Raw genomic sequence first — 7,894 nt, forward strand, 5'->3', positions numbered from 1 at the left:
GTGTGAATGAATGAAAACTTTATTAACAGATTGCAGAATGGGTACAGTACAGTACAGCTCAATACATACAATTGTTAAGGGGATGCAGACCAGAGAAAGACTTTCGTCTTGTTTACATCAGGGTCCCCCATTTTCAATTCATCGTAAATGTGTATTGAGCCGTACTGTATTGTACCCATTCTGCAATCTGTTAAATAAATAAAAATAACGTTTGACTGGCCGCCGAGCCATACTGTAGTGTACATGGTGACTGCTTGACTTAAAAAAAAAAAAAAAAAAAAAAAAAAAAAAATATTATTAATAAAAATATTGAATAATTTTTTTTTTAATAATTTTTTTTTGGCTTCCCCTGTTATTTTACCCACGCGACGCCACTGCTCTCCAGATCCACAGCCAGTTCCCTGGTCTTCGTCACATTTAGCTGGGGGTGGTTCTTTTTTCGCACCATGTGACAAAGTCCTCCCACCAGTGCCCCGGTATTCCACCTCATCACCATCCTTTATACATCCCACTATCGCAGAGTCATCAGAAAACTTCTGAAGGTGGCGGGACTATTGGTGTAGATTAGACAGTGAAGAGGAAGGGGGGAGAGGACCGTCTACGGAGCCAGTGTTGCTGACCAGTCTGTCTGACACACAGCGTTGTAGCCGCGCACATCCCCTGAGATGAGGATTAATGCTTTTGGATGTTTTGTCTAGAGACGTGTGATCGTATGGCCGTGGATTACACCGTCTCTTATTAATAAGTAAAGCAAGCCCCCCCTCCTTTCCGCTTGCCGCTCCCGCGGTCCCTATCGGAGCGCACAGTGTGAAACCCCGTCTATAGAGACGTTGCTATCGGGAATATCTTCGTGCAGCCATGTCTCAGAAAAACACATGACGCTACACTCGTGATTTCCTTTTGACTACCGGCGAGCGGCGTGGGGCCAACTCATCTTATTTGCTCAAGGACCTCACGATGTGGTTTGTAATATCTCCTTCTCTCTCTCTCGCCGTGCTTCAGCCCTCTTCTGTCTCGCACATCGCCCCCCTTCCTTAATAACATCCACAAAAACCACCCTTAGTCCCTTTCAGCTCCTCCGGGACTGTTTGTTAAGTCCAGGTTTGTTAGCTGGCTGTGGAGCGCCACCTGCTGGTTGCATAGTGACAACAGCTGATCTCTTGTGTAAACAAAGGACCCGGACACGCCGATCAGCTGTTACAGCTGAAACTCGCAAAATTGAAAAGTAATCCTGCCATCAGTCAGACGGACAAAACTCTTCCAAACTGCGTATTTAGAAGGGCACGGCTTTAGTGAAATGGTCTAGGTGAAAGAAAGAAATACAATAAAAACTTACTATTTAAACGAACGTACAGTAAGATCGATCTGCGGCAGCAGCCGTCTCAGTTGACGCATGCGCAAGTTTTTTGGAATCTTTGGTTTAGATCATTTCTTGTGTAATATGAATGAATTTGACATTATTAATAAAGCTATGTTGCCTGATAATACTAGAGATTTTTTGGTGTCATATAGATGCTATAGATAAATCATCATCTTATTAAAAAATTATAATAAATCCAGAAAGGTGCAGAATAAAAGTATTGCCCCCCCCCCCCCCAATTTTATTTTAAAGATTGATTAATGAATTTATATTTTAATAAATGTATGTTGTTGTCATGTACATGTATCCCCTCCCTACTTCCCATTTCCCCTCACGTGGAATACACCTGATTGGATAAATGACTTCCAATTTCCCACTTCCAATCCAATTACTTTATTTTCCTTTCGGAACTTCATTTGTGCAGTGAAATTAAAGACAAAGTTAAAAGACAAACATACAGTCACAATACATAGACACTCACCACTGGGGGGGGCGTCCGGCCTCCACCAGACCTAGGTGTTCAGCAGTCTGATGGAGGTTGGCACGAAGCGACCTAAGCCCCTTTTATTAAGTGTTGAAGCTCTGACGGCCTGAGGGCATTCGTTTGTAATGGGTGTGAAGGGTGTGTGTGTTGTCCTCAACTATTTGAGAGGCCTTCTTAACTGTCCATTTCTTGTGGACTTGCTGGTGCTCTAGTGCAACATCTATTGGCTGAATGTTATCTATAGCACCTTTATGCACACACGTATTCACTAATGGGCATCCCTCTGTTCTTAGAGGGGAGACCCACTGTGTGCTGTTAGTGTTACATTAATGACCCGTCTCTGTCCTCCAGGTGACGGTGAGCACGCTGGACAAACGCAACAATAAACTGATCTTCAAAGTTCATCTGTTGGAGCTGAGCCAGAGGGTCCTGCTGGACTTCAGGCTGTCCAAGGTGGGTCTGACGCCTTCTTTAGATCAGGGGTCAAAACAGGCATTGAAAAGCTTCACTGTTGGATTGTGTCGTTGGGATTGTCCAGTCAATGGGCAAATTTCATTGGGAAATGAATGATTGTTTTATAAACTGTATCAAATTTAACTAGCTGTTATTATTGGTGAGGTGCGGCGATATAAACATAATAATTTCAGAACCATATGACTGTGGAGATGCTCTTTAAAATCATATTGAAAGTGCCACTATGGGAAAACGGTGATTGGAATATTTTTGAACACAACCACTAGATGGCGACGGTTTCCCCTTTCCCCTGTCTATTTAGAATACTGTAATTTCACCACCGTTTCATTCACTATAATTCAGTACCATGTAGAGAATGTATAAAAGTGATCACAGCTTTCACACTCTCTCCACTGCTATCTCCCCACCTATTGTAGACAGTTACACTGTCCTGTATTAAACCATATCTTAACTATTTAAATATACTCCGACAGACGTCCCTGGAACCAGGTTTTTACCAATGGCAATGGGGATGTGTGGGCTACTGCAGATCTATTGGGTTGTCTTTGACGCGAGAAGGTTTGGGAGGCCCGCGGTAAAAGAGATGGTCTGTGACGTTTGTGTCTGCGTTTCCAGGGCGACGGGTTGGAGTTCAAGTGTCTCTTCCTGAAGATCAAACAGAAGCTCGGTGACATCATCAGTTCCCAGAAGGTCCCACTTCCTGTGTTGTGACGGGTCTACAGCTCACCAGCATCTCTCTGTACACCTTTTTAGTAGAATGCCGTTGCTAGGGAAACGGCTTGGGCCCAGCTGTTATATTAGCAAACCCTGCAACAGGAAATAAACGTGGGGCCCATTTTTGTCTGTTATCAGACACTAACCCTGTCGGGGGTTAGGGTTTGTGTTACTGTAAATATTAAAATCATAACATTTACGATTTCCTTCATTTACTAATAATCAGTATCGGTGTTGGTCTAAACCGAGCTAGCTTGGATTATATAAGTGATTTGTCTGATAAAAAAATTGTGACTAAATGTATCGTCTCAGCCTTTGACACAAGCACTGCCAGTATGTGACCACGTTTTAAGTTACTTTGGAGTAGGGCTGGGCATTGGGCAATGTACCCAAAATGTACCGATGTTATGAATCAATTGATTTTGCCCATATTTGTATGTTGGGTGAATGCATTCATCTGGTGTATAGGCAGTTTAATTTAGTGGCCCTTTAATTAAATTGAATGTACAACAACCAACCGCATGTTGATCGACAAACGTTACAAACATGTTGACGTCACAATAGAGAATGTGGTATTTGTCCGCTGGTGTTTAATTCAAAATAAAATACAAATAAAAATATCCATACTTATCGTTTACTGAGGTAAATGTGTTAATATACTATGATATGGATTCCAGGTCATACCGCCCAGCCCCACTTTTGAGGCTGTAATACTACATCTTGAAATGGCCACAGTCGGAACACTAAGAAAAAAAGGTCCTGTCCAATTGATCATCCTTTTAGAAGAAGTCTTTATTTGTCATGCAGACTTTTTAACACATGCGATTGGCGACCCACAGGAACACACACATGCATGGAGTCGCTGATGAAGTGTTTGACTGCTTGCTCTAGACGGAGATCCTTGGGTGGTCAGGAGGAGGAGGAGAGGTGAAGAGTTGTTGTTTGTCGTGGACCAGAGCACTTGGTCACCTCATCACGCTCTCCCTCAGTTCTCCCGGCAACAGGCATGTCATCATATCGCCTCCAGAGCCAGTTAAGGACACGCTTTCTAAGACGCTGTGATCTAAATGTATTCTGGTCCCTGGAACTGGGTGGAAATAAACCCAAACTGAGCATTACGTAAGAAAAATGTCCACCATGTGAATAAGGTCAATGAACACTTGACCTGGCGTTCCCGAACGTTTCATGACAGGGTCCGCTACCTGTTCACGGTCCTTCACTTGGATGCAGGACCAAATGCCCCTCCCCCACTCCCTGCTTGTAACCTAGACCCCCTTTCTATTTTAATATCAGGCCAGGACAGGCTGCTTTTGTATATAAGAATTTGTTCTTAATTGCTTGCCTGGATAAATAAAGGTTAAATAAAAATAAATAGAAATATCACATTGGCCTGACCTGTATCCTCTGTCCTGACTATCATATTGCAAAGGTTTCCTGGGCCTGAGGTGTGGGCCAGCAGGAGAAACCACTCCCCAATGAAATCCAATCCACACAGCAGAGAAAAAGTGTAAACAAATTGCAGTACTATGTTGTCATCTTTTGCCCAGAGGTCGCTGTTTGATGCCATTAGATCTTCTACCTTTAATGTTGATCTGATGATCAGTAGCTCCTTTTAAGGAGGGATCATAGACCCTGCCTGACTGTATAGACTGTATGCCAGTTAGGGTTGTGTATACTGCACCTGTGTATATTGTTTACTTTACTCTACTCTACTTATAGTATATATTTAAATTATAATTCTTTATTGCCCATATTTATTGTAACATATAATATATATATAGGGCATACAGACCCGCATCTGCACCTTTGATTACACTGTTTCTCATATTCTTATATTCAGAGTTAATTATATTGTTTATACTATTTATTTGAATTTGTATTATAATTGTATTGCCTATATTTATGTCTTTCTACTATTACCATGCCCATACCTGTACCTCCCCTCCCCCACGCTGCTATGACGCCCAAATTTCCCCAAGGGGATCAATAAAGGAATATCGTATGTTATCTTATCTTAGGTTATAAAGAGTTGATTGTTGAAGGAGACTGTGTGGTTCAGACCCAGGGACGCTGGCAGCTAATGAGTTTCTCCTTGCCCCTGCTGGTGGTCCTCAATTAATTAACTGTTTCTATTCTCGGAAAGATGTGGCCCCCCGAAAAGCAGCCAGGGCAATGCTCACAGTCCATAATAATACAACCACATAAGATGGAAAAATTGCAAGGCGATGATTGGGAGAACATGAGAAGCCTGTGAAATGTATGGACCTACATCATTGGGAGGCTGCGATTAGCGACTTTTTTTAATACACACTGATCGACTGGCGTGGGGCCTAATGAGGGGCCCGGTGTCTGTTCACAGTTGAGGTACTCCACATTATCAGCGGCCCCAAGTGCGGGTTTCAAACGTCTCCCATGTTTGAGAGGTGACATAAATAGCCGGGCTGGCTCCCTCTCTCTCATCTTCATGCCATATTTTCAATAACAGTTGGCCTCGAGATCCGTCATTCTGACGATGGTATAAAGGAAATATATTGTTTTATCATTCCGCAGATGAGGCTCTCACAGGATGCAAAAATGTTTCAGCCCTACGGCCATGACCGGTAAAATCCACAGAATGTACATTGTGTTATTCCAATTATCTTGTTAAATATAGACAACTGACTGGAAATCAGAGCTTCAATATTTTAATTTGTGATGTGATCAAGAGACATTTTTAGTTAGTCCATTGAAAACGAATTAGTCACACACCATTTTGAGCTATAATATTCAAATTAGTTTTATTAAAATGTAGGACTTACAGATCAGAAAATGTACCCATATCCCAGTAAAATCACCACGGTGTCCTAGGAGTTGTTCCACTATTCACTGTCTATGGAGCAGCTTCAGGATTTGTCTATTGATGACATCATACCTAGAGTATTGTCTCTATTCAGTTTAAGGAGAGACTTCATATTCACAACTCGAAACGTACCCATATAATATTGTAGAAATAACGTCAATTCTACTATAAAAAGGTGTACCAGGCATAAACTCTCCAAAGAAGGACTATATGGAAATCAATGGACAATGGTAGAAATTAATTCCCCAAAGATTTCCCATTGCCTGATGTGAAACATATTCCCACTCATCCGTTCACACTCATCCTTGTGCCGATGTAACTTTCTGTACCAAAGCACAGGCTGATCGGCCCTATAGTTTGTGAGGTATTCTGTGGATTCACCCACACACACTCACTCACCCACAGATGCTACTGTAACGGGGAAGCCCGTGAGTCTATCCACAGTCACAGAAACAGGGGTGTTGACAACAAGTGACTGTGGCATTACGGGCTGGTAAGTTAAACTCACTTCCTCATAACAGGGTTAACAGACGCATAGGTACAGTAGTTAGGAGTGAATTCACTTCTTAGTGCAGCGGCCTGTGTCGTCGCCCGCGGCGCGGGAGCCCCCTGTTCGACTCCCCCTCGGGACATTAACATTTAACATCAACACAACGCAGACCAATATGATCCGTCACACTACCGAACACATAGGGCGGGATCCACAAAGAATGGATTGCACAGTGCTAGTTGCACCCTACTTACAATTCATTATGAATTGTGTGTATTGAGCCTTACTGTATTCTACCAATTCTACAATCTGTTAATAAAAGTTGATTGAAAACTTTATTAACAGATTGCAGAATGGGTACAATACAGTAAGGCTCAATACACACAATTGTTAAGGGGATGCAGACCAGAGAAAGACTTTCGTCTTGTTTACACCAGGGTCCCCCATTTTCAATTCATAATGAATTGTAAGTAGGGTGCAACTAGCACCGTGCAATCCATTCTTTGTGGATCCCGCCCGCCTATATTCGAATACCAACCGGTTCATGCTTCCGCGTTCGCGTTTTGCGCTCTGATTGGCCACTGATGTTTCTGGTCGCACCAATCGTGTGACGGCAAGTTCTTTCGCCGGTTAAGCTTAGGCACTCTTTCGAAGTTGGTTAAGGTTAGAGTTTGTCTTAGAGCAGGGCGATAGAACGCCAGCCCTGATTCCAAACTCTAACCTTAACCAACTTCGAAAGAGTCGCCTAAGCTTAACCAGTGATAAACTAGGCGTTAGGTAGTTTGCTGCTGGTCGAGGCGGAAATGGGCACGTCACGCGATTGGGCGCACATGTCACATGACCAGAAACGTCTGTGGCCAATCAGATCGCACCAGAAACGGCAGTGGCCAATCAGATTCGCAAAACGCGAACGCGGAAGCATGAACCGGTTGGTATTCGAATAGACGCATCCCGCCCTATGTCTCACAGAGGCTCCACCTACCACAGACATAATACATCTGATAATGACATACCCACCACTAGAGGGCAGCACTGGAGGTGAGGGGTGCTCAGATGGTTACAGAGTACACATGTGTTCTCTCTCAAGCCTCAGGATACCGTCTGCGACTCGTGTAGCCTTTTTACAACGCATCCGTGTTTCCGGCGCTCTGATTGGCCAGGTCATGTAACATGTGCGCCCAATAGCGTGTTTGCCCATTTCCGCGTCGAACAGCCTGCAAACTGCCTGGCGTTCTATCGCCATGCTCTAAGACAAACTCTAACCTTAACCAACTTCGAAATTAGTGCCTAAGCTTAACCGGCGAAATAACTTGCCGTCACGCTCTAGGACAAACTCTAACCTTAACCAACTTCGAAGAGTGCCTAAGCTTAACCAGTGTAGAAACTTGCCGTCCCACGATTGGCGCTCATGTCACATGACCTGGCCAATCAGAGGATAAATAAAGGTTAAATAAAAATAAATAGAAATATCACATTGGCCTGACCTGTATCCTCTGTCCTGACTATCATATTGCAAAGGTTTCCTGGGCCTGA

General features: G+C 43.3%; 1 long non-coding RNA gene across 1 annotated transcript; it reads left to right on the top strand.

The window, feature by feature from the left end:
- The first annotated feature begins 627 nt into the window (after window positions 1-627).
- Window positions 628-3,739, top strand: LOC311225657. Its single transcript, XR_014619522.1, has 3 exons — window positions 628-962; window positions 2,196-2,297; window positions 2,934-3,739. It is a non-coding gene; the product is annotated as an uncharacterized lncRNA (long non-coding RNA).
- The last annotated feature ends 4,155 nt before the right edge of the window (window positions 3,740-7,894 follow it).

The sequence above is a fragment of the Notolepis coatsorum genome (assembly GCF_963971535.1).
Source record: "Notolepis coatsorum genome assembly, chromosome: 3".
Lineage (NCBI taxonomy): Eukaryota > Metazoa > Chordata > Actinopteri > Aulopiformes > Paralepididae > Notolepis > Notolepis coatsorum.